The sequence below is a fragment of the Salvelinus namaycush genome, unplaced genomic scaffold, assembly GCF_016432855.1.
Source record: "Salvelinus namaycush isolate Seneca unplaced genomic scaffold, SaNama_1.0 Scaffold949, whole genome shotgun sequence".
Taxonomy (NCBI): domain Eukaryota; kingdom Metazoa; phylum Chordata; class Actinopteri; order Salmoniformes; family Salmonidae; genus Salvelinus; species Salvelinus namaycush.
In genome coordinates, this window is record NW_024061696.1 from 1 (window position 1) to 26,701 (window position 26,701).

A 26,701-nucleotide genomic window follows, 5' to 3' on the forward strand; every position below is an offset into this window, starting at 1 on the left:
GCCGTTCTGTGATGTCCTCGTCTAATATATACTGGAGGTTTAAGAAGGATACAACCATCTCATCCAGCGAAAGATCCTTTCCCATGATTCGACAGCTCCGGATTTTAAATCCATCCATCAGTTTTTCCTTCCCTCTCGCACTTGATAGCGTCACTTCATATCGTTTTTCATCTTTGACCCGACATCCGCAGACCAGTCCACAAACTTCTTTAATCCCTCTCAATAGCTCCATCATTGTAATTTTCTCCTCTCCCATAATTTCCACAGCCACTGTTAAATTCTTTTCATACTTTTGCTTGTGTCTTGTTGTAGCGCCATTTTCCATGTTTCCTTTGTTCGTCATCTTTTTACCAGCGTGGGTCCAAGCCATTGTATCCATCCTCAAAAACGACAGGAGGAAAGTCCCCCAAACAGCAATATGCTGTCGGGGAACAACCCCAAACTATAACTCAAACTTAATCAATTCACAAAAAGGAGATTGTACTTCAAAAAGCCCAAAAACTCAAACACAAACTCTCTGGAGCAAACACTCAGACTCAGCGCAATCACTCACACCTGTGTCAATTACCCAACAACAGGTGCGTATTCAGGCTGGTATGGCCGTAAGCGAAGGTACATCTCTTGGCACACCATATAAAGTCAAAGTGAGTCTGATAAACAGACATTGCATTCTCACCAATTAGATAAGCAGCTTGAACTTTGGCTCACTCAAAAAGTGGAAGAAATTACATATACTGTAGCCATCACTTTTTAGCACAGATAGTTGGATGAAATACAAACAAACCTTGCAAACATTTCTAAGCGAGGGCACATATTTCAGCCTTGTGGGAAAAAACGGACAAATACAATGACTTCTGACAAATACATCATCAGCAACAGTTTCCCATGCAGCTATCCTACTAGCCACAATAAATACACAAAAGCTCTGGATGTTGAAAACCTATTGCATTGTTCTGTGCTAAGGAGGAACGCATGTATGGACAATTTCATATTGGAAGCGCATGGGGCGCGTATGACACATCATGACCGGGGGGGGGGTTAGAGTGGCTTCTCAACTATCTCCTGATTGAAGTACCAGCGTGGCATAAATACAATGCTGCATTTCGCAACATAATGTTTCGACAAAATGCCAACAATATTTTGCTACAAACAAATGTTTCCACCTTTCGATTGGTCCACAAAGTCTCCTTCACAACTGACTTCAAAGATCTCCATAAGCACAGTCAGTTGACTCAAGTCATCCTTAAGCCTGCCGCCAAGCAACAGTTTATCATTAACAAAGACATCAGGGTAAAGCTCAAACGAGCACTACCATAAATTTTGCAATCGGATTCCCACATTTGGAAAATTCGCAAGGGGTCAGCACAGCCAGAGTGCAATGGCTGAGCCCCACACCGGGTGAACCACCTTCTTGATCACGGTATCTCTTCTGCTTAGTGGAGGAAAAGTGTCTCCAGTGCCAACATTTTCCGCTAACGGTAACCACTTTGTGTTCTGATAATATCATATCACATCGACCTGCGTTAAATGCCGTTTAGGAATGCACTTGCACACAGAGTAGTGAAAAAGTAGTTTATTTTGTTTACTAGATTATATCAGTGAACCACTAGATTCCCATCATGCAACACTGTCGAAAAAATCACCAATTACTTTTTAATATCTTAACCCATCTGATATCACAAATGTTTGCGATATGACGAAATACAATCACATTCAGACACACACACACACACAGACAAATGCATGAAACCAATTGATTTATTATCGATAACATCTCAGATTCTCTTGTGCTTTTGATTTACTCCATAAAAGAAGGGTTGTAATTCCAACATGGAAAACACAGGGCCATCAGACACCAGTCCAGTTCCACTCCTCACCAGCATTATTTCCTTTGATCATTTGAACAGGGCGAGGGAGCACAGAGCACACACAAGCTGCATTCAGTAACAATATTCTTATTTGTCTTATGCATAAAAGGCAGTTGCTCCCTGACAACACAAGGAACTTTGATCGTATTAAAAGGGCAGGGGAGACTAGCCCATAGAAGCTGCATTTAGTCAATTCAGCATCAAATGCTTACTACAAGGCAGTGTTGCTGATGAAATAATGCCACACCCCCTAGTGGACAAAAGGCTTACAGCACCTGGTATTCCCAGGCGGTCTCCCATCCAAGTACTAACCAGGCCCGACCCTGCTTAGCTTCCGAGATCAGACGAGATCGGGCATATTCAGGCTGGTATGGCCGTAAGCGAAGGTACATCTCTTGGCACACCATATAAAGTCAAAGTGAGTCTGATAAACAGACATTGCATTCTCACCAATTAGATAAGCAGCTTGAACTTTGGCTCACTCAAAAAGTGGAAGAAATTACATATACTGTAGCCATCACTTTTTAGCACAGATAGTTGGATGAAATACAAACAAACCTTGCAAACATTTCTAAGCGAGGGCACATATTTCAGCCTTGTGGGAAAAAACGGACAAATACAATGACTTCTGACAAATACATCATCAGCAACAGTTTCCCATGCAGCTATCCTACTAGCCACAATAAATACACAAAAGCTCTGGATGTTGAAAACCTATTGCATTGTTCTGTGCTAAGGAGGAACGCATGTATGGACAATTTCATATTGGAAGCGCATGGGGCGCGTATGACACATCATGACCGGGGGGGGGGTTAGAGTGGCTTCTCAACTATCTCCTGATTGAAGTACCAGCGTGGCATAAATACAATGCTGCATTTCGCAACATAATGTTTCGACAAAATGCCAACAATATTTTGCTACAAACAAATGTTTCCACCTTTCGATTGGTCCACAAAGTCTCCTTCACAACTGACTTCAAAGATCTCCATAAGCACAGTCAGTTGACTCAAGTCATCCTTAAGCCTGCCGCCAAGCAACAGTTTATCATTAACAAAGACATCAGGGTAAAGCTCAAACGAGCACTACCATAAATTTTGCAATCGGATTCCCACATTTGGAAAATTCGCAAGGGGTCAGCACAGCCAGAGTGCAATGGCTGAGCCCCACACCGGGTGAACCACCTTCTTGATCACGGTATCTCTTCTGCTTAGTGGAGGAAAAGTGTCTCCAGTGCCAACATTTTCCGCTAACGGTAACCACTTTGTGTTCTGATAATATCATATCACATCGACCTGCGTTAAATGCCGTTTAGGAATGCACTTGCACACAGAGTAGTGAAAAAGTAGTTTATTTTGTTTACTAGATTATATCAGTGAACCACTAGATTCCCATCATGCAACACTGTCGAAAAAATCACCAATTACTTTTTAATATCTTAACCCATCTGATATCACAAATGTTTGCGATATGACGAAATACAATCACATTCAGACACACACACACACACAGACAAATGCATGAAACCAATTGATTTATTATCGATAACATCTCAGATTCTCTTGTGCTTTTGATTTACTCCATAAAAGAAGGGTTGTAATTCCAACATGGAAAACACAGGGCCATCAGACACCAGTCCAGTTCCACTCCTCACCAGCATTATTTCCTTTGATCATTTGAACAGGGCGAGGGAGCACAGAGCACACACAAGCTGCATTCAGTAACAATATTCTTATTTGTCTTATGCATAAAAGGCAGTTGCTCCCTGACAACACAAGGAACTTTGATCGTATTAAAAGGGCAGGGGAGACTAGCCCATAGAAGCTGCATTTAGTCAATTCAGCATCAAATGCTTACTACAAGGCAGTGTTGCTGATGAAATAATGCCACACCCCCTAGTGGACAAAAGGCTTACAGCACCTGGTATTCCCAGGCGGTCTCCCATCCAAGTACTAACCAGGCCCGACCCTGCTTAGCTTCCGAGATCAGACGAGATCGGGCATATTCAGGCTGGTATGGCCGTAAGCGAAGGTACATCTCTTGGTACACCATATAAAGTCAAAGTGAGTCTGATAAACAGACATTGCATTCTCACCAATTAGATAAGCAGCTTGAACTTTGGCTCACTCAAAAAGTGGAAGAAATTACATATACTGTAGCCATCACTTTTTAGCACAGATAGTTGGATGAAATACAAACAAACCTTGCAAACATTTCTAAGCGAGGGCACATATTTCAGCCTTGTGGGAAAAAACGGACAAATACAATGACTTCTGACAAATACATCATCAGCAACAGTTTCCCATGCAGCTATCCTACTAGCCACAATAAATACACAAAAGCTCTGGATGTTGAAAACCTATTGCATTGTTCTGTGCTAAGGAGGAACGCATGTATGGACAATTTCATATTGGAAGCGCATGACACATCATGACCGGGGGGGGGGGTTAGAGTGGCTTCTCAACTATCTCCTGATTGAAGTACCAGCGTGGCATAAATACAATGCTGCATTTCGCAACATAATGTTTCGACAAAATGCCAACAATATTTTGCTACAAACAAATGTTTCCACCTTTCGATTGGTCCACAAAGTCTCCTTCACAACTGACTTCAAAGATCTCCATAAGCACAGTCAGTTGACTCAAGTCATCCTTAAGCCTGCCGCCAAGCAACAGTTTATCATTAACAAAGACATCAGGGTAAAGCTCAAACGAGCACTACCATAAATTTTGCAATCGGATTCCCACATTTGGAAAATTCGCAAGGGGTCAGCACAGCCAGAGTGCAATGGCTGAGCCCCACACCGGGTGAACCACCTTCTTGATCACGGTATCTCTTCTGCTTAGTGGAGGAAAAGTGTCTCCAGTGCCAACATTTTCCGCTAACGGTAACCACTTTGTGTTCTGATAATATCATATCACATCGACCTGCGTTAAATGCCGTTTAGGAATGCACTTGCACACAGAGTAGTGAAAAAGTAGTTTATTTTGTTTACTAGATTATATCAGTGAACCACTAGATTCCCATCATGCAACACTGTCGAAAAAATCACCAATTACTTTTTAATATCTTAACCCATCTGATATCACAAATGTTTGCGATATGACGAAATACAATCACATTCAGACACACACACACACACAGACAAATGCATGAAACCAATTGATTTATTATCGATAACATCTCAGATTCTCTTGTGCTTTTGATTTACTCCATAAAAGAAGGGTTGTAATTCCAACATGGAAAACACAGGGCCATCAGACACCAGTCCAGTTCCACTCCTCACCAGCATTATTTCCTTTGATCATTTGAACAGGGCGAGGGAGCACAGAGCACACACAAGCTGCATTCAGTAACAATATTCTTATTTGTCTTATGCATAAAAGGCAGTTGCTCCCTGACAACACAAGGAACTTTGATCGTATTAAAAGGGCAGGGGAGACTAGCCCATAGAAGCTGCATTTAGTCAATTCAGCATCAAATGCTTACTACAAGGCAGTGTTGCTGATGAAATAATGCCACACCCCCTAGTGGACAAAAGGCTTACAGCACCTGGTATTCCCAGGCGGTCTCCCATCCAAGTACTAACCAGGCCCGACCCTGCTTAGCTTCCGAGATCAGACGAGATCGGGCATATTTTTTTTTTTTTTTTTTTTTATTATAAAAAAGTTTCAATTACAATATTTTATCAAATGTACAATACACAAAAACCGAGACTAACATAGGCAGGTGAACAATTCACCCCCTATCAAATCAAAGAACTCAAATAAATAAAATACAACAAAAACTAATAAAAGCCTAACATAAATTCCAATCTCACAAAACAGGCATGTTGAAATCAACTCTTCCGAACAACTATGAAAACCAATAAATTAATAAACATACCAATACTTTCAAAAATTATAAGTGATTCTTCCACCATCCACGTTTGAAATCAACCCACTCCCCTCCACAAAAGCTTCATCAAAACATTCCTTTCCATAACAATAAAACATATCTATATGCTTCTTTAACAATACTACAAAAATATCCCACACCCTTACCTTCTTCCCCTCAAAAAAAGCATAATTCCTCCTACAAAAAATAGCATACCTCAAGAAACTCAAAACAACATTCAACAAACCCACATTAACACCCTCACATTTACCAGACACGCCAAATAACACCAATTCATCCCACACATATTTTTTCAAAATATCACCCCCCCAGTTTCTATGAATCATTCCCTTTACTTTACAAAATAAATCTTTTAACTCCTTACATTCCACAAACAAATGCATTAAATTTTCCGGTGACTCACCACATAAGTCACATTCTCTATTTATTTCCCTATTGATTTGATGTAAAACCACTTTTGTATATATACGATTATGCCTTATTTTAAAATCGTTACTTTCACATTCCATACTATTATATTTTACATTTAAAGTTTTCCATATCTTTTTTACGTCCAAAGTCGGAAAAATTCCTTTCCAAACTTTCTCCGCAGCTGGCCTTTTCACATTTTTCTCTACCATTATTTTATAGAATCTTTTCACTGGGATACTAGATAAATGAGCCTTCTCCTTACTGTTACCAATAAACAAATTTGGAAAGACAAATAAATCTTCCCTAACAACTTCACTATTTATTAAATCCACCCATTTACTTGGTATACTTTCTTTTATCTTCTCATACATATTTCTCACTGTTCCCCTACCCACCTCTACATCCCATTCATGGATGGTATCAAAAATAGCTTCCTCAGGAAAAAAACCTGGAATTACCTCATATGTGTAATCTTTTATTTGTCTAAGACCTGCACTCATGAATACTTCACTATATAACACCTTTTCTTTGTACTTAAGTTTCTCATTCAGAAAAACAGGATGATTCATAATTAGGTCAATATGCCCACACTCATAATACACATTAGGCAACAACTCTGCCCATGCATTTAACACTTCTTTATAAAAATCTGGTACCTTTTCACACATTTTCCTTTTAAGACCCATCAACAAACCATTATCTTCACATCCACCACTCTCATCTAAATAGACTTTGAAAAAATGTTTCCAGCCATAATCTAAGCTGTCATACAAATATTTCTTTACTATTTTTATCCTAATAGCTTTTCTTTTAACATCCAAATCTACAAGTTTTAAACCTCCATCATCATAGTCTGCTATCAATGTTTTCTGCGCAATTCTAACACCTTTACCATCCCATATAAAATTAGACACCACATTATTCAATTCATTTAGAACCCACTCTGGCATGTCTAGAACTCCCAAAACATACACAAGTTTAGATGATACCAAAGCATTTACTACAATTATTTTACCTTTTAACTTTAATTTTCTATTTTTCCAGAAATTCAAAGTTTGCTTGATTTTATTGAGGATCCCTGTCCAAGTTATATCCCTTGCCTCTTTCTCCTCTACACCAATATGTACTCCCAGCACCTTCATAAAATCCTTAGCTACCTTAAATGGAATCTCACACTTATTTGCATTGATATCCCCAAAGAACATAATTTCCGTCTTCTCTATATTAACTTCAGCCCCCGATGCCTTACAATAGATATCTATGATTTTCATAATGCTTTCAATGCTACCTACATCCTTCACAGTAAAAGTAGTGTCATCAGCGTACTGATGTATAACACTGACACCACCACCTGGGATTCCAACACCCCTCACCTCTTTGTCTCCAAGTATTAAAACAGCTAAAGGTTCCGTAGAAACACTGTACAACAGAGCTGACAAAGGACAACCCTGCCTTACTGACCTCTCTATAGGGAAAGTATCTGTTAACACTCCGTTACATTTAACACAACTTTTTGCTCCACTATACAACAAGTTAATCCAAGATACAAATTTTGGCCCAAAACCAAACCTCTCCAAAGTCTGTAGTAGAAAACTATGTTCCACTTTATCAAAAGCTTTCTTAAAATCTAAACTTAAAACTATACCACCTTCATTTTTCATTTGATTAACAACATCTCTAATTGTACAAATTACATCGGCAACATCTCTTCCGGGTATTCCGTAGGCTTGTGTTGATGTAATAATACTTCCAATCACCATTTTCATCCTATTAGCCAAAACTTTAGTCAGTATTTTATAATCTGAATTCAGAAGACTAATAGGCCTATAATTTTCTAACTTTAACCTACTGCCTCTATTTTTAAACAAGATGGTTAACATACCAATTGACATAGACTCAGGGATTTCCTTATTCTCTTCCATATACTGAAAAACCTTCAATAAAATGGGTGCCAAAATATCCACAAAAGCTTTATAGAATTCATTTGTTAAACCATCCAAACCTGGACTTTTATTTCCTTGAGTGTTCTCAATTGCTTTCTTGATTTCCACAATTGAAATATCTTCATCACACATCATTCTATCTGCCTGAGATACTTTGGCACTGATTTTCTCCAACACTTTTGCAACACACACTTTGTCCACATCATTCTTTTTATAAAGATTTCTGTAAAAGGATTCAACTGAATCTAAGATGTCAACAAAATCATTTACCTTTACACCTTTTTCATTTTCTAATTCTACAATATAACTCTTAAATTTCTTTCGTTTTTCAAGCCCCAGAAAAAAGGAAGTACATTTCTCTCCCTCCAAGGCGTACTGTGCCTTACTCCTAACAATAGCCCCTAAACATTTCTTTTTTTCATAAAACCCTAGCTCTGCATGGATTTTCAAATAGTTCACAACATCATAGTCTGGATCAGCATCAGCCTTTTCAAGTTCATGTAACATCCTATTTCTAAGCATTTTTTCTTTCTGCTTATCTAAACGGTTACGATTTTTAGAGTACCTAATACTCCTGTTTTTTACTTTAACTTTCACTTCCTCCCACCATAAACACACATTCTCTTTTAACAGTACATTAGACATTTCATCCTCGATACATTCAACAATTTCCTTTATATAACTTTCTTCCTTTAACAGACTGGCATTTAAACACCAGACACCTCCCCCCCTCATCTCCACAGCAAAACCTATCTGAAATGACATTACTGCATGATCACTGTATGCTGTAAAATTATATGTCATCTTCTGAACCTGCTGTACCACATCTACCTTTGCTAAACATAAATCAATTCTACTTTGTTTTAGTTCATTTAACACCACCTGCCTTCTCGAAAACTCTCTTCTATTTACATTTTCAGCCCTCCATATATCTACAAGATTTTCCTTATTCATTAATTCCCGTAAAGCATTTCTAGACGAATCATGTCTGAAACTATCACATCTCGAGACATCCATTCTAGTACACTTCACGTTAAAATCTCCTACTAGTATACAGTTCTCTGAACACAGTGTTCTTAGGTTATTAAACATATCTCTCCTTTCCGCTTCAATATTCGAAGCATAAACATTAATTAGACGAAAAATGACATTTTGCACTTCAAACTCAATAACAATAATTCTTCCCTGATTATCTGCATATACCTGCTTGACATTTTTAACCACATCATTTTTTACCAAAATAGCCACTCCACATGTTTTATCACTTCCGTGACTACAAAAAATGAGCTCAGACCATTTGCTCTTAATTTCCAGCATTTTGGCGTCCGTCCAATTAGTCTCTTGAAAACACCACATGTCCGTTTCAACAGACACCAAAACCTGCTCCAATTTGTTCATATTTCTTAAACTGTTGCCATTTAGTGATGCAACTCTAATCATTGTTAATATATGCAGAAATATAGCCAAAAACAAACATGTCATTTCAAAATAGACTTTTTCTTTTTTCCAGATCCCGTCACCTCCTTAGCTTTCACTAATGCTCTCTTATTTCTAGCAAACCGCTGAAAATCCTCAATATCTATTTCTTCGTCTGACTCCTGACTTGTACTTGTAAGGGGAGCAACATCCAAGCCTTTTGTAAAACATTCTTTAACAGTGCCATCAACTCCAGTGGACCCAGCCCTCTCCTTGGTTTCATTTTCACACAGGTTTAAAGCTGGTTCAGGCACCTGAGAAGCACCCTGCACCATCTCTACCTGTGTATCCAATTCACCAATCATGTGCTGCTGCTCCACCTTGTCAGCAGCAGAGACCAAGACTGCGTCTCGAGTACTGCCAGAAGGCATTACATACTCTCCAAGCATATCTATAGCTGTCTCTGGAATCACCTGCGACACACTTTCCATATCACTCTCTTCCTCCCCCTCCATAGTCTCACTCCTCTCAACCTCTTCTTCAGTAATGAGGTCCAGTGTTTGCAGAAATAAGACATCCTTTTCCTTCTTACATTTACATCTGTCCTTAGGTCTGTCACACCTTCTACACATATCACCGATGTTCGAACATTCTCTGGCATAATGTCCTTGTTCACCACATTTATGACATACAAATTCTGGACATTCTTTGAGTATGTGTCCCGGTTGAATACATAGTCTACATACCTTCACTTGGTTATCGTGGATCACTCGGAAATATTCAAATCCTTCTACAGTGTTGAATTTGGTTGAGTAAGGTAATGATTGCACACTGTCCGTAAACTTCACCTTACAAAATCTCGTCCCGTCCACAATGTCCGTTCCTGGCCACATCCTCCTCTTGATTGGTGTTGTTGCGTTCACATTCCATCCTTGTAATTTGTCATGTATTTCCTCATCCGTAATATATGCCGGCATGTTCAAAAAGGACACCACAAGTTCATCATTTCCCAGTTCTTTCGCCATTATTTGGCAGCTCTTTATTTTTAGCCCGTCTAGTAGTCTTTCTTTTCCTTTCGCGTGTGACATGGTTATTTCGTACTTATTTCTGTCCTTCATTCTACATCCCAATATCATTCCACATACTTCTTTTATTCCTCTCAGCAATTCCATCGTTGTTATTTTTTCTTCTCCAATAACTTCCACGTTCACCGTCAATTCTTTCTCATATTTTCTTCTCCTCAACTCTTCATTCGACGCTCTTTTTTCTCCGTTGTCCATTCTCATTGTTGTTGTTATTCTTGATGTCGAAGCCATTGTATCCGTCCAATTATTTTACTTAGAATCCCCCAAACAGCTCACGCCGTTGGGGGATAAAAACGCAAATATTTACAAAGAAAATAAGCTACACTCCCCACACAAAATTCCAAACTTAAAGTATATAAACCAGCAAAACCAAAAACGATTTTCTCTCTACAAACAATTCACAAACAATCCAACACCTGCTGCTCACTCACTTCCTGAAACTTCCAAAAAGGGGCGTATTCAGGCTGGTATGGCCGTAAGCGAAGGTACATCTCTTGGTACACCATATAAAGTCAAAGTGAGTCTGATAAACAGACATTGCATTCTCACCAATTAGATAAGCAGCTTGAACTTTGGCTCACTCAAAAAGTGGAAGAAATTACATATACTGTAGCCATCACTTTTTAGCACAGATAGTTGGATGAAATACAAACAAACCTTGCAAACATTTCTAAGCGAGGGCACATATTTCAGCCTTGTGGGAAAAAACGGACAAATACAATGACTTCTGACAAATACATCATCAGCAACAGTTTCCCATGCAGCTATCCTACTAGCCACAATAAATACACAAAAGCTCTGGATGTTGAAAACCTATTGCATTGTTCTGTGCTAAGGAGGAACGCATGTATGGACAATTTCATATTGGAAGCGCATGGGGCGCGTATGACACATCATGACCGGGGGGGGGTTAGAGTGGCTTCTCAACTATCTCTTGATTGAAGTACCAGCGTGGCATAAATACAATGCTGCATTTCGCAACATAATGTTTAGACAAAATGCCAACAATGTTTTGCTACAAACAAATGTTTCCACCTTTCGATTGGTCCACAAAGTCTCTTTCACAACTGACTTCAAAGATCTCCATAAGCACAGTCGGTTGACTCAAGTCATCCTTAAGCCTGCCGCCAAGCAACAGTTTATCATTAACAAAGATATCAGGGTACAGCGCAAACGACCACTACCATAAATTTTGCAAACGACCACTACCATAAATTTTGCATTCGAGATTCCCACATTTGGAAAATTCAAAAGGGGTCAGCCCAGCCAGAGTGGAATGGCTGAGCCCCACACTGGGTCAACCACCTTCTTGATCACAGTATCTCTTCTGCTTAGTGGAGGGCAAGTCTCTCCAGTGCCAACATTTTCCGCTAACGGGAACCACTTTTTGTTGTGATAATATCATATCACATCGACCTGCGTTAAATGCCGTTTAGGAATGCACTTGCACACAGAGTAGTGAAAAAGTAGTTTATTTTGTTTACTAGATTATATCAGTGAACCACTAGATTCCCATCATGCAACACTGTCGAAAAAATCACCAATTACTTTTTAATATCTTAACCCTATCTGATATCACAAATGTTTGCGATATGACGAAATACAATCACATTCAGACACACACACACACACACACAGACAAATGCATGAAACCAATTGATTTATTATCGATAACATCTCAGATTCTCTTGTGCTTTTGATTTACTCCATAAAAGAAGGGTTGTAATTCCAACATGGAAAACACAGGGCCATCAGACACCAGTCCAGTTCCACTCCTCACCAGCATTATTTCCTTTGATCATTTGAACAGGGCGAGGGAGCACAGAGCACACACAAGCTGCATTCAGTAACAATATTCTTATTTGTCTTATGCATAAAAGGCAGTTGCTCCCTGACAACACAAGGAACTTTGATCGTATTAAAAGGGCAGGGGAGACTAGCCCATAGAAGCTGCATTTAGTCAATTCAGCATCAAATGCTTACTACAAGGCAGTGTTGCTGATGAAATAATGCCACACCCCCTAGTGGACAAAAGGCTTACAGCACCTGGTATTCCCAGGCGGTCTCCCATCCAAGTACTAACCAGGCCCGACCCTGCTTAGCTTCCGAGATCAGACGAGATCGGGCATATTTTATTTTATTTTTTTTTTTTTTATTATAAAAAATTCTTGTTTTACAATATTTACAAATTCAATATGCAAAAACCATTTCAATCAATACATTTCTAAACATAGGCAGGCAAACAATTCACCCCCTATCAAATCAAAGAACCCAAAGAAATTAAAATACCAGAATTATACAACCAATGCATACAAGACTTTATTAAGACAAATTCCACAAAAAAAAAAAAAAAATAAATAAATAAATAAATAAATAAAAAATAATATCTCCAACACTTTACACATCAAAACCCATACACCAAACCACCATCCTCCCCCACAGTAATAAATCCACAATCCTTCATAAACACCCTCTCAAAATCCTCCTGCTTAGACCTATACATCAAATCTACATCCTTCCTTATCAATCCTTCAAATACCTTCCACACTGTCACCCTCTTTCCCTCAAACCTTGCCAAGTTCCTCCTAGAATATACCGCATACCTTGCATGTGATAGCATAAAATTCAACAATACAATATTCACCCCCCTCACATGCTGACCCACTCCAAACAATACCAACCACCTCCAATCAACCCCACCTATTATCTCTTCTCCCCAGTACCTTTCTAACATTTCCCTCAACCTCACATAAAACCCCGCCACATCAACACATTCAAACATCATGTGCATCAGATTTTCATCCTCATCTCTACATACATCACACACACGAGACACTGACCTGTCTACCTGATGTAACACCACCTTAGTAAAAACACGGTTGTGCCTCAACATAAAGTCAAAATGGGTACATTCTAGACTGTTGAGCCTCACTACCATGTTTTCCCACAACGTCTCAACTTCCATCCCTGGAAAAACTTGCCTCCACACTTTCTCCGATGCCGGCGCTCTGACCTTCCTGGTAATAATCGCCCAGTATAAGGCCCTCACCTGAGTAGAGGATAAGGCTTGCATGGTTTCTCCACATTTCACCTTCATCTCAGGCAAGGTCTCTAAGACTCCATTACTCGAATGATTGTCCAGCAGCCTCACCCACTCCCCTGGAACACACTCCTTTATCCTCTCATACATTCGCAACACCGTCCCTTTTCTGACATCTTCATCTATACCCCAGACAGTATCTACGATCGCCTGATCAGGCAGGAACCCCGGCACCACCTCATACCTAAAGTCCCTCACTCTTATCATGCCTGCCTTCATTATTACCTTACTCTCCATCATCTTTCCCTCTGATTTCAGCATTGGGTTCAGAAAAACTGGTATATTCAAAATCACCCCTATAGAGTCACACTCATAACTTACCTGCGGTAAGAACTCTGCCCAGGCCCTGAACACCTCCTGGTAAAACTCAGGCACCTCTGCATACATGCTAGGCTTAAAACACATTAACAACCCGTAATCCCCACAACCTCCACTCCTATGCAACCAATGTCTGAAAAACTCCTTCCACCCCTGACCCTCCTCCCCATACAAAAACCGTTGCACTCTCTTAACCCTCATGGCTTTTAACTTCACTTCCAGATCTATTAATCTCAACCCACCCCTATCATAATTTGCTATCATCACATCGTGAGCAATCTTCACCCCCTTCCCACCCCACAGGAAATCAGACACTAAATTATTAATTCCCTTCAGAACCCATTCCGGCATGTCCATAACCCCTAAGGTATACACACATTTGGACATCAACAATGCATTCACCACCACCACTTTCCCCCTCAATTTTAATTTCCTTTGTTTCCAACAATTTAAAGTCGTCTTTATTTTATTAATCACCCCTGTCCAAGTTAAGTCCCTCGCCTCCCGCTCATCTACCCCAATATTCACACCTAAAATTCTCACATGCCCCTTAACAGTCTTAAAAGGAATGTTACATGTACTTATAACATTATCATCAGCACATAACATTTGTGACTTTTCTACATTCACCTTAGCCCCAGAAGCTCTCCCATACACATCAAAACACTTCATCAGACAATTCACACTCTCTCCATCCCGCACAGTACATGTGGTATCATCAGCATAATGATGCATTACACTGACGCCTCCCCCCGGGAGGTCCACTCCATGCACTCCTCCATCACGCTTTACAAACGCCGCTAAAGGCTCTACTGAGATGCTGTATAGCAATGCAGACAATGGACAACCCTGCCTAACAGACCTGCCCAGGGGAAAGGAATCAGTTAGCACACCATTACATTTAACGACACTGCAAGCTGACCCATACAAAAGCTTCACCCATTCTTTAAGACGAGGCCCGAACCCAAATCTTGCCAAAGCCTCTAATAGGAACCGATGCTCCACCCGATCAAAAGCTTTATTCAGATCTAGACAGAGCACCGCCCCTCCCACTTCCTGCATCTGCTTCACTACATCTCGGATAGTGCAGAGGGTGTCCACTACATCCCGCCCTGGAACTCCATAGGCCTGAGTAGGTGCTATGATGCTTCCCATCACCTTATTCAACCTATTTGCCATTATCTTAGCTAGCACCTTATTGTCTGAGTTCAAAAGGGTTATTGGTCTGTAGTTCTCTAATTTCAGTCTGCTCCCCTTCCCTTTATATAACATAGTCAACACACCCATAGCTAAAGATTCAGGGACTACCCTCTTCTCCTCCATACACACATACACACGCAGCATCAGTGGGGCCAGTATGTCCCTAAACTCTCGGTAAAATTCTGCAGTCAGACCATCTGAACCCGGGCTCTTATTTAAGTTCAGGCCCAAGATAGCAGCTTTAATCTCTGCCAATGTAAAATCAGCATCACACATCTCTGCATCCTCAGTCGACACCCTAGCCTCCACTGCTTCTAGCACTCTTCTCATACTCACTTCATCTACCCCGCCCGACGTAAATAAGCCCTTATAAAAGGAATGCACTGTATTTAAAATTCCTTCCAGATCTGTCACCCTCTCCCCTCTCTCATTTAACAGCTCCGTTAGAAAACTCCTTTCCTGCATCCTCCTTTCTAACCCCAGGAAAAAAGCAGTATTCTTCTCCCCATCCACCACATACTGTGCTCTACTCCTCACCACTGCCCCCATACACCTGTGCCTCTCTACTACCCTCAACTCCTCCCTCACCCTCAGGTACTCTGTAACATCATAGCCTGGACAGTTTTCTACCTTTTCTAATTCCAATAACAGGCGGGATTTAAGAATCCTCTCCTCCCTCCTCCTTAACACATTTGCCTGTCTTGCACTAGATATTGCCAGCCTCTTGAACTCCCCTTTTAATCCTTCCCACCACACACTCACATCAGACTCAAATAGAGGATCTGACACGGCGTCTTTCACACACTCTTTCACTGCTGCCTTAAACCCCTCATCCTTCAGCAGACTGGCATTAAGACACCACAAACCCCCCCCCCCTCCCCTCCCCTGATGCACCCAGCCGGAAAAGCAGAGCATCATGGTCACTAAAAAATGTCTGAGAATACTCTACCCCCGCAACCAAGTGCGCAACCTCTCTATGAGCGAGACACAAATCTATACGTGACTGCTTGAGCTCACCCCTCACCACTTGTCTTCGAGAGAACACCCGCTTATCTGGATTCCTCTCCCTCCATATATCCACCCAATCCTCATCCCGCATTAGCCTTACTAGCGCTCCCCTAGATGAGTCAGAGCCAAAATGTGCGCTACTTGAGGCATCTAGCCTATCCATCCATACATTAAAATCTCCCACAAGCAGACAGTTCTTCCCACATAATCCCCCCATTGACATAAACATAACCCTCCTATCAATTTCTTTATTAGGAGCATACACATTGTATAACGAGTACTCTACATCTTGATAAGTGAAACCCACTCCCACCATTCGACCCACAGTGTCAGCACATAACAAATTTATATTAGACACAACATTGTGTTTTACCAAAATAGCTACCCCACATGCCCGCACAGTACCATTACTTACGTATATTTGTCCATTCCATCTCTGCCTTACATTGTCCATATACGGCTCAGTCCAATGAGTCTCCTGAAGACATAGTATGTCCGCAGAAAAGGCTTCCAACACTAGCTCTAGCTTTTCTTTGCTACGAAGTCCATTAGTGTTGATAGATACAACTCTCACCATTATGAATATAAAGAGGAGGGGATGAATCCAGTCCTTCCTGATTGATCTTTTACCTTTTTTTTTTCCTGGTAATCATGTTCCTTTTACTCTCCCTCCGCAGAGATTGTATGTGCTCCTTCTCTTCCTCCGTCAGCTCTTCTTCCGACCCTTTTCGTTTATAAGAGTCATCCCTTGCAGGATCCACCTCCCTAGAGTAGCCTCCCTGGACTTCAGACCCAGTCGGGATCTCCACTTCACCTGCAGAACCCGAAGCCAATGCCTCTCCATGTGCTTCTTTTTCAAACCACTCTACCCCCCCCTCTCCACGAGGAACGCCCTCCAACTCCACATCATCCAGGCTTGAACTTATCCCTCCATCCTTTAATGCCTCCTTTCCTACAGGACAAGGCCCCGTCTCTGCTTCATCCTCCGACTGCCTCTGGTCTTCTTCGCCCTCCCTCTCTCCCTGGGACTGCTCGCTCATGCCGATCTCATCCCCCGTTCCTTCCATCTCGCTCTCCTCCATGACACTATTTCCGCTGAAGACCTGTGATGCCAAGTCATGAGCATCTTCACCATGGGAACATGAGCACTGCGCAACACTCCTCCCGCATCCAACACAACCGCGCTCTCTTCTCCCATTGCACTCTCGTGCGTAATGCCCCTGCTCACCACACTTATGACATGCGAAATCAGGGCACTCACGTAGCACGTGCCCTGGCTGGATACACAGCCTACAGACCTTCACCTGACGATCGTGTATTACTCTAAAATACTCAGCCCCTTCCATCGTTTCAAATTTGGCCGAATATGGCAGCGAGCGCACAGTGTCTGTGAACTTTACTTTGCAGAAGCGCGTCCCATCGGCAACTTCCGTCCCTGGCCAGTAGCGCCTTTTCACCGGTGATACAGCAGACACACCCCATGCTCTTAGCCGTTCTGTGATGTCCTCGTCTGTAATATATACTGGGAGGTTTAAGAAGGATACAACCATCTCATCCAGCGAAAGATCCTTTCCCATGATTCGACAGCTCCGGATTTTAAATCCATCCATCAGTTTTTCCTTCCCTCTCGCACTTGATAGCGTCACTTCATATCGTTTTTCATCTTTGACCCGACATCCGCAGACCAGTCCACAAACTTCTTTAATCCCTCTCAATAGCTCCATCATTGTAATTTTCTCCTCTCCCATAATTTCCACAGCCACTGTTAAATTCTTTTCATACTTTTGCTTGTGTCTTGTTGTAGCGCCATTTTCCATGTTTCCTTTGTTCGTCATCTTTTTACCAGCGTGGGTCCAAGCCATTGTATCCATCCTCAAAAACGACAGGAGGAAAGTCCCCCAAACAGCAATATGCTGTCGGGGAACAACCCCAAACTATAACTCAAACTTAATCAATTCACAAAAAGGAGATTGTACTTCAAAAAGCCCAAAAACTCAAACACAAACTCTCTGGAGCAAACACTCAGACTCAGCGCAATCACTCACACCTGTGTCAATTACCCAACAACAGGTGCGTATTCAGGCTGGTATGGCCGTAAGCGAAGGTACATCTCTTGGTACACCATATAAAGTCAAAGTGAGTCTGATAAACAGACATTGCATTCTCACCAATTAGATAAGCAGCTTGAACTTTGGCTCACTCAAAAAGTGGAAGAAATTACATATACTGTAGCCATCACTTTTTAGCACAGATAGTTGGATGAAATACAAACAAACCTTGCAAACATTTCTAAGCGAGGGCACATATTTCAGCCTTGTGGGAAAAAACGGACAAATACAATGACTTCTGACAAATACATCATCAGCAACAGTTTCCCATGCAGCTATCCTACTAGCCACAATAAATACACAAAAGCTCTGGATGTTGAAAACCTATTGCATTGTTCTGTGCTAAGGAGGAACGCATGTATGGACAATTTCATATTGGAAGCGCATGGGGCGCGTATGACACATCATGACCGGGGGGGGGTTAGAGTGGCTTCTCAACTATCTCCTGATTGAAGTACCAGCGTGGCATAAATACAATGCTGCATTTCGCAACATAATGTTTCGACAAAATGCCAACAATATTTTGCTACAAACAAATGTTTCCACCTTTCGATTGGTCCACAAAGTCTCCTTCACAACTGACTTCAAAGATCTCCATAAGCACAGTCAGTTGACTCAAGTCATCCTTAAGCCTGCCGCCAAGCAACAGTTTATCATTAACAAAGACATCAGGGTAAAGCTCAAACGAGCACTACCATAAATTTTGCAATCGAGATTCCCACATTTGGAAAATTCGCAAGGGGTCAGCACAGCCAGAGTGCAATGGCTGAGCCCCACACCGGGTGAACCACCTTCTTGATCACGGTATCTCTTCTGCTTAGTGGAGGAAAGTGTCTCCAGTGCCAACATTTTCCGCTAACGGTAACCACTTTGTGTTCTGATAATATCATATCACATCGACCTGCGTTAAATGCCGTTTAGGAATGCACTTGCACACAGAGTAGTGAAAAAGTAGTTTATTTTGTTTACTAGATTATATCAGTGAACCACTAGATTCCCATCATGCAACACTGTCGAAAAAATCACCAATTACTTTTTAATATCTTAACCCATCTGATATCACAAATGTTTGCGATATGACGAAATACAATCACATTCAGACACACACACACACACAGACAAATGCATGAAACCAATTGATTTATTATCGATAACATCTCAGATTCTCTTGTGCTTTTGATTTACTCCATAAAAGAAGGGTTGTAATTCCAACATGGAAAACACAGGGCCATCAGACACCAGTCCAGTTCCACTCCTCACCAGCATTATTTCCTTTGATCATTTGAACAGGGCGAGGGAGCACAGAGCACACACAAGCTGCATTCAGTAACAATATTCTTATTTGTCTTATGCATAAAAGGCAGTTGCTCCCTGACAACACAAGGAACTTTGATCGTATTAAAAGGGCAGGGGAGACTAGCCCATAGAAGCTGCATTTAGTCAATTCAGCATCAAATGCTTACTACAAGGCAGTGTTGCTGATGAAATAATGCCACACCCCCTAGTGGACAAAAGGCTTACAGCACCTGGTATTCCCAGGCGGTCTCCCATCCAAGTACTAACCAGGCCCGACCCTGCTTAGCTTCCGAGATCAGACGAGATCGGGCATATTCAGGCTGGTATGGCCGTAAGCGAAGGTACATCTCTTGGTACACCATATAAAGTCAAAGTGAGTCTGATAAACAGACATTGCATTCTCACCAATTAGATAAGCAGCTTGAACTTTGGCTCACTCAAAAAGTGGAAGAAATTACATATACTGTAGCCATCACTTTTTAGCACAGATAGTTGGATGAAATACAAACAAACCTTGCAAACATTTCTAAGCGAGGGCACATATTTCAGCCTTGTGGGAAAAAACGGACAAATACAATGACTTCTGACAAATACATCATCAGCAACAGTTTCCCATGCAGCTATCCTACTAGCCACAATAAATACACAAAAGCTCTGGATGTTGAAAACCTATTGCATTGTTCTGTGCTAAGGAGGAACGCATGTATGGACAATTTCATATTGGAAGCGCATGGGGCGCGTATGACACATCATGACCGGGGGGGGGTTAGAGTGGCTTCTCAACTATCTCCTGATTGAAGTACCAGCGTGGCATAAATACAATGCTGCATTTCGCAACATAATGTTTCGACAAAATGCCAACAATATTTTGCTACAAACAAATGTTTCCACCTTTCGATTGGTCCACAAAGTCTCCTTCACAACTGACTTCAAAGATCTCCATAAGCACAGTCAGTTGACTCAAGTCATCCTTAAGCCTGCCGCCAAGCAACAGTTTATCATTAACAAAGACATCAGGGTAAAGCTCAAACGAGCACTACCATAAATTTTGCAATCGAGATTCCCACATTTGGAAAATTCGCAAGGGGTCAGCACAGCCAGAGTGCAATGGCTGAGCCCCACACCGGGTGAACCACCTTCTTGATCACGGTATCTCTTCTGCTTAGTGGAGGAAAAGTGTCTCCAGTGCCAACATTTTCCGCTAACGGTAACCACTTTGTGTTCTGATAATATCATATCACATCGACCTGCGTTAAATGCCGTTTAGGAATGCACTTGCACACAGAGTAGTGAAAAAGTAGTTTATTTTGTTTACTAGATTATATCAGTGAACCACTAGATTCCCATCATGCAACACTGTCGAAAAAATCACCAATTACTTTTTAATATCTTAACCCTATCTGATATCACAAATGTTTGCGATATGACGAAATACAATCACATTCAGACACACACACACACACACAGACAAATGCATGAAACCAATTGATTTATTATCGATAACATCTCAGATTCTCTTGTGCTTTTGATTTACTCCATAAAAGAAGGGTTGTAATTCCAACATGGAAAACACAGGGCCATCAGACACCAGTCCAGTTCCACTCCTCACCAGCATTATTTCCTTTGATCATTTGAACAGGGCGAGGGAGCACAGAGCACACACAAGCTGCATTCAGTAACAATATTCTTATTTGTCTTATGCATAAAAGGCAGTTGCTCCCTGACAACACAAGGAACTTTGATCGTATTAAAAGGGCAGGGGAGACTAGCCCATAGAAGCTGCATTTAGTCAATTCAGCATCAAATGCTTACTACAAGGCAGTGTTGCTGATGAAATAATGCCACACCCCCTAGTGGACAAAAGGCTTACAGCACCTGGTATTCCCAGGCGGTCTCCCATCCAAGTACTAACCAGGCCCGACCCTGCTTAGCTTCCGAGATCAGACGAGATCGGGCATATTCAGGCTGGTATGGCCGTAAGCGAAGGTACATCTCTTGGTACACCATATAAAGTCAAAGTGAGTCTGATAAACAGACATTGCATTCTCACCAATTAGATAAGCAGCTTGAACTTTGGCTCACTCAAAAAGTGGAAGAAATTACATATACTGTAGCCATCACTTTTTAGCACAGATAGTTGGATGAAATACAAACAAACCTTGCAAACATTTCTAAGCGAGGGCACATATTTCAGCCTTGTGGGAAAAAACGGACAAATACAATGACTTCTGACAAATACATCATCAGCAACAGTTTCCCATGCAGCTATCCTACTAGCCACAATAAATACACAAAAGCTCTGGATGTTGAAAACCTATTGCATTGTTCTGTGCTAAGGAGGAACGCATGTATGGACAATTTCATATTGGAAGCGCATGGGGCGCGTATGACACATCATGACCGGGGGGGGGGTTAGAGTGGCTTCTCAACTATCTCTTGATTGAAGTACCAGCGTGGCATAAATACAATGCTGCATTTCGCAACATAATGTTTCGACAAAATGCCAACAATGTTTTGCTACAAACAAATGTTTCCACCTTTCGATTGGTCCACAAAGTCTCTTCACAACTGACTTCAAAGATCTCCATAAGCACAGTCGGTTGACTCAAGTCATCCTTAAGCCTGCCGCCAAGCAACGGTTTATCATTAACAAAGAAATCAGGGTAAAGCGCAAACGAGCACTACCATAAATTTTGCAATCGAGATTCCCACATTTGGAAAATTCACAAGGGGTCAGCCCAGCCAGAGTGGAATGGCTGAGCCCCACACTGGGTCAACCACCTTCTTGATCACGGTATCTCTTCTGCTTAGTGGAGGGCAAGTCTCTCCAGTGCCAACATTTTCCGCTAACGGTAACCACTTTGTGTTCTGATAATATCATATCACATCGACCTGCGTTAAATGCCGTTTAGGAATGCACTTGCACACAGAGTAGTGAAAAAGTAGTTTATTTTGTTTACTAGATTATATCAGTGAACCACTAGATTCCCATCATGCAACACTGTCGAAAAAATCACCAATTACTTTTTAATATCTTAACCTATCTGATATCACAAATGTTTGCGATATGACGAAATACAATCACATTCAGACACACACACACACACACAGACAAATGCATGAAACCAATTGATTTATTATCGATAACATCTCAGATTCTCTTGTGCTTTTGATTTACTCCATAAAAGAAGGGTTGTAATTCCAACATGGAAAACACAGGGCCATCAGACACCAGTCCAGTTCCACTCCTCACCAGCATTATTTCCTTTGATCATTTGAACAGGGCGAGGGAGCACAGAGCACACACAAGCTGCATTCAGTAACAATATTCTTATTTGTCTTATGCATAAAAGGCAGTTGCTCCCTGACAACACAAGGAACTTTGATCGTATTAAAAGGGCAGGGGAGACTAGCCCATAGAAGCTGCATTTAGTCAATTCAGCATCAAATGCTTACTACAAGGCAGTGTTGCTGATGAAATAATGCCACACCCCCTAGTGGACAAAAGGCTTACAGCACCTGGTATTCCCAGGCGGTCTCCCATCCAAGTACTAACCAGGCCCGACCCTGCTTAGCTTCCGAGATCAGACGAGATCGGGCATATTCAGGCTGGTATGGCCGTAAGCGAAGGTACATCTCTTGGTACACCATATAAAGTCAAAGTGAGTCTGATAAACAGACATTGCATTCTCACCAATTAGATAAGCAGCTTGAACTTTGGCTCACTCAAAAAGTGGAAGAAATTACATATACTGTAGCCATCACTTTTTAGCACAGATAGTTGGATGAAATACAAACAAACCTTGCAAACATTTCTAAGCGAGGGCACATATTTCAGCCTTGTGGGAAAAAACGGACAAATACAATGACTTCTGACAAATACATCATCAGCAACAGTTTCCCATGCAGCTATCCTACTAGCCACAATAAATACACAAAAGCTCTGGATGTTGAAAACCTATTGCATTGTTCTGTGCTAAGGAGGAACGCATGTATGGACAATTTCATATTGGAAGCGCATGGGGCGCGTATGACACATCATGACCGGGGGGGGGTTAGAGTGGCTTCTCAACTATCTCCTGATTGAAGTACCAGCGTGGCATAAATACAATGCTGCATTTCGCAACATAATGTTTCGACAAAATGCCAACAATATTTTGCTACAAACAAATGTTTCCACCTTTCGATTGGTCCACAAAGTCTCCTTCACAACTGACTTCAAAGATCTCCATAAGCACAGTCAGTTGACTCAAGTCATCCTTAAGCCTGCCGCCAAGCAACAGTTTATCATTAACAAAGACATCAGGGTAAAGCTCAAACGAGCACTACCATAAATTTTGCAATCGGATTCCCACATTTGGAAAATTCGCAAGGGGTCAGCACAGCCAGAGTGCAATGGCTGAGCCCCACACTGGGTGAACCACCTTCTTGATCACAGGTATCTCTTCTGCTTAGTGGAGGGCAAGTCTCTCCAGTGCCAACATTTTCCGCTAACGGTAACCACTTTGTGTTCTGATAATATCATATCACATCGACCTGCGTTAAATGCCGTTTAGGAATGCACTTGCACACAGAGTGGTGAAAAAGTAGTTTATTTTGTTTACTAGATTATATCAGTGAACCACTAGATTCCCATCATGCAACACTGTCGAAAAAATCACCAATTACTTTTTAATATCTTAACCTATCTGATATCACAAATGTTTGCGATATGACGAAATACAATCACATTCAGACACACACACACACACAGACAAATGCATGAAACCAATTGATTTATTATCGATAACATCTCAGATTCTCTTGTGCTTTTGATTTACTCCATAAAAGAAGGGTTGTAATTCCAACATGGAAAACACAGGGCCATCAGACACCAGTCCAGTTCCACTCCTCACCAGCATTATTTCCTTTGATCATTTGAACAGGGCGAGGGAGCACAGAGCACACACAAGCTGCATTCAGTAACAATATTCTTATTTGTCTTATGCATAAAAGGCAGTTGCTCCCTGACAACACAAGGAACTTTGATCGTATTAAAAGGGCAGGGGAGACTAGCCCATAGAAGCTGCATTTAGTCAATTCAGCATCAAATGCTTACTACAAGGCAGTGTTGCTGATGAAATAATGCCACACCCCCTAGTGGACAAAAGGCTTACAGCACCTGGTATTCCCAGGCGGTCTCCCATCCAAGTACTAACCAGGCCCGACCCTGCTTAGCTTCCGAGATCAGACGAGATCGGGCATATTCAGGCTGGTATGGCCGTAAGCGAAGGTACATCTCTTGGTACACCATATAAAGTCAAAGTGAGTCTGATAAACAGACATTGCATTCTCACCAATTAGATAAGCAGCTTGAACTTTGGCTCACTCAAAAAGTGGAAGAAATTACATATACTGTAGCCATCACTTTTTAGCACAGATAGTTGGATGAAATACAAACAAACCTTGCAAACATTTCTAAGCGAGGGCACATATTTCAGCCTTGTGGGAAAAAACGGACAAATACAATGACTTCTGACAAATACATCATCAGCAACAGTTTCCCATGCAGCTATCCTACTAGCCACAATAAATACACAAAAGCTCTGGATGTTGAAAACCTATTGCATTGTTCTGTGCTAAGGAGGAACGCATGTATGGACAATTTCATATTGGAAGCGCATGGGGCGCGTATGACACATCATGACCGGGGGGGGTTAGAGTGGCTTCTCAACTATCTCTTGATTGAAGTACCAGCGTGGCATAAATACAATGCTGCATTTCGCAACATAATGTTTAGACAAAATGCCAACAATGTTTTGCTACAAACAAATGTTTCCACCTTTCGATTGGTCCACAAAGTCTCTTTCACAACTGACTTCAAAGATCTCCATAAGCACAGTCGGTTGACTCAAGTCATCCTTAAGCCTGCCGCCAAGCAACAGTTTATCATTAACAAAGATATCAGGGTACAGCGCAAACGACCACTACCATAAATTTTGCAAACGACCACTACCATAAATTTTGCATTCGAGATTCCCACATTTGGAAAATTCAAAAGGGGTCAGCCCAGCCAGAGTGGAATGGCTGAGCCCCACACTGGGTCAACCAACTTCTTGATCACAGTATCTCTTCTGCTTAGTGGAGGGCAAGTCTCTCCAGTGCCAACATTTTCCGCTAACGGGAACCACTTTTTGTTGTGATAATATCATATCACATCGACCTGCGTTAAATGCCGTTTAGGAATGCACTTGCACACAGAGTGGTGAAAAAGTAGTTTATTTTGTTTACTAGATTATATCAGTGAACCACTAGATTCCCATCATGCAACACTGTCGAAAAAATCACCAATTACTTTTTAATATCTTAACCTATCTGATATCACAAATGTTTGCGATATGACGAAATACAATCACATTCAGACACACACACACACACACAGACAAATGCATGAAACCAATTGATTTATTATCGATAACATCTCAGATTCTCTTGTGCTTTTGATTTACTCCATAAAAGAAGGGTTGTAATTCCAACATGGAAAACACAGGGCCATCAGACACCAGTCCAGTTCCACTCCTCACCAGCATTATTTCCTTTGATCATTTGAACAGGGCGAGGGAGCACAGAGCACACACAAGCTGCATTCAGTAACAATATTCTTATTTGTCTTATGCATAAAAGGCAGTTGCTCCCTGACAACACAAGGAACTTTGATCGTATTAAAAGGGCAGGGGAGACTAGCCCATAGAAGCTGCATTTAGTCAATTCAGCATCAAATGCTTACTACAAGGCAGTGTTGCTGATGAAATAATGCCACACCCCCTAGTGGACAAAAGGCTTACAGCACCTGGTATTCCCAGGCGGTCTCCCATCCAAGTACTAACCAGGCCCGACCCTACTTAGCTTCCGAGATCAGACGAGATCGGGCATATTCAGGCTGGTATGGCCGTAAGCGAAGGTACATCTCTTGGTACACCATATAAAGTCAAAGTGAGTCTGATAAACAGACATTGCATTCTCACCAATTAGATAAGCAGCTTGAACTTTGGCTCACTCAAAAAGTGGAAGAAAT

The 26,701-nt window shown here is 41.4% G+C and overlaps 7 non-coding genes and 9 pseudogenes across 7 annotated transcripts; all 16 read right to left on the bottom strand.

Annotated features, from left to right (window-relative positions):
- Positions 1-1,293: 1,293 nt before the first annotated feature.
- LOC120043519 lies at positions 1,294-1,440 on the bottom strand (annotated as a pseudogene).
- Positions 1,441-2,131: 691 nt separating this feature from the next.
- LOC120043535 lies at positions 2,132-2,250 on the bottom strand. The gene has a single exon (XR_005476476.1). It is a non-coding gene; the product is annotated as a 5S ribosomal RNA (ribosomal RNA).
- Positions 2,251-2,935: 685 nt separating this feature from the next.
- Positions 2,936-3,082, bottom strand: LOC120043520 (annotated as a pseudogene).
- Positions 3,083-3,773: 691 nt separating this feature from the next.
- LOC120043540 lies at positions 3,774-3,892 on the bottom strand. Its single transcript, XR_005476477.1, has one exon. It is a non-coding gene; the product is annotated as a 5S ribosomal RNA (ribosomal RNA).
- A 675-nt stretch (positions 3,893-4,567) lies between these two features.
- LOC120043521 lies at positions 4,568-4,714 on the bottom strand (annotated as a pseudogene).
- Positions 4,715-11,805: 7,091 nt separating this feature from the next.
- LOC120043526 lies at positions 11,806-11,955 on the bottom strand (annotated as a pseudogene).
- A 7,072-nt stretch (positions 11,956-19,027) lies between these two features.
- On the bottom strand, positions 19,028-19,175 carry LOC120043517 (annotated as a pseudogene).
- Positions 19,176-19,865: 690 nt separating this feature from the next.
- LOC120043504 lies at positions 19,866-19,984 on the bottom strand. The gene has a single exon (XR_005476462.1). It is a non-coding gene; the product is annotated as a 5S ribosomal RNA (ribosomal RNA).
- A 684-nt stretch (positions 19,985-20,668) lies between these two features.
- Positions 20,669-20,816, bottom strand: LOC120043518 (annotated as a pseudogene).
- Positions 20,817-21,510: 694 nt separating this feature from the next.
- Positions 21,511-21,629, bottom strand: LOC120043505. Its single transcript, XR_005476463.1, has one exon. It is a non-coding gene; the product is annotated as a 5S ribosomal RNA (ribosomal RNA).
- A 682-nt stretch (positions 21,630-22,311) lies between these two features.
- Positions 22,312-22,461, bottom strand: LOC120043523 (annotated as a pseudogene).
- Positions 22,462-23,154: 693 nt separating this feature from the next.
- On the bottom strand, positions 23,155-23,273 carry LOC120043507. Its single transcript, XR_005476464.1, has one exon. It is a non-coding gene; the product is annotated as a 5S ribosomal RNA (ribosomal RNA).
- Positions 23,274-23,957: 684 nt separating this feature from the next.
- Positions 23,958-24,105, bottom strand: LOC120043525 (annotated as a pseudogene).
- Positions 24,106-24,796: 691 nt separating this feature from the next.
- LOC120043508 lies at positions 24,797-24,915 on the bottom strand. The gene has a single exon (XR_005476465.1). It is a non-coding gene; the product is annotated as a 5S ribosomal RNA (ribosomal RNA).
- A 706-nt stretch (positions 24,916-25,621) lies between these two features.
- LOC120043528 lies at positions 25,622-25,771 on the bottom strand (annotated as a pseudogene).
- Positions 25,772-26,464: 693 nt separating this feature from the next.
- LOC120043516 lies at positions 26,465-26,583 on the bottom strand. The gene has a single exon (XR_005476473.1). It is a non-coding gene; the product is annotated as a 5S ribosomal RNA (ribosomal RNA).
- Positions 26,584-26,701: the final 118 nt, after the last annotated feature.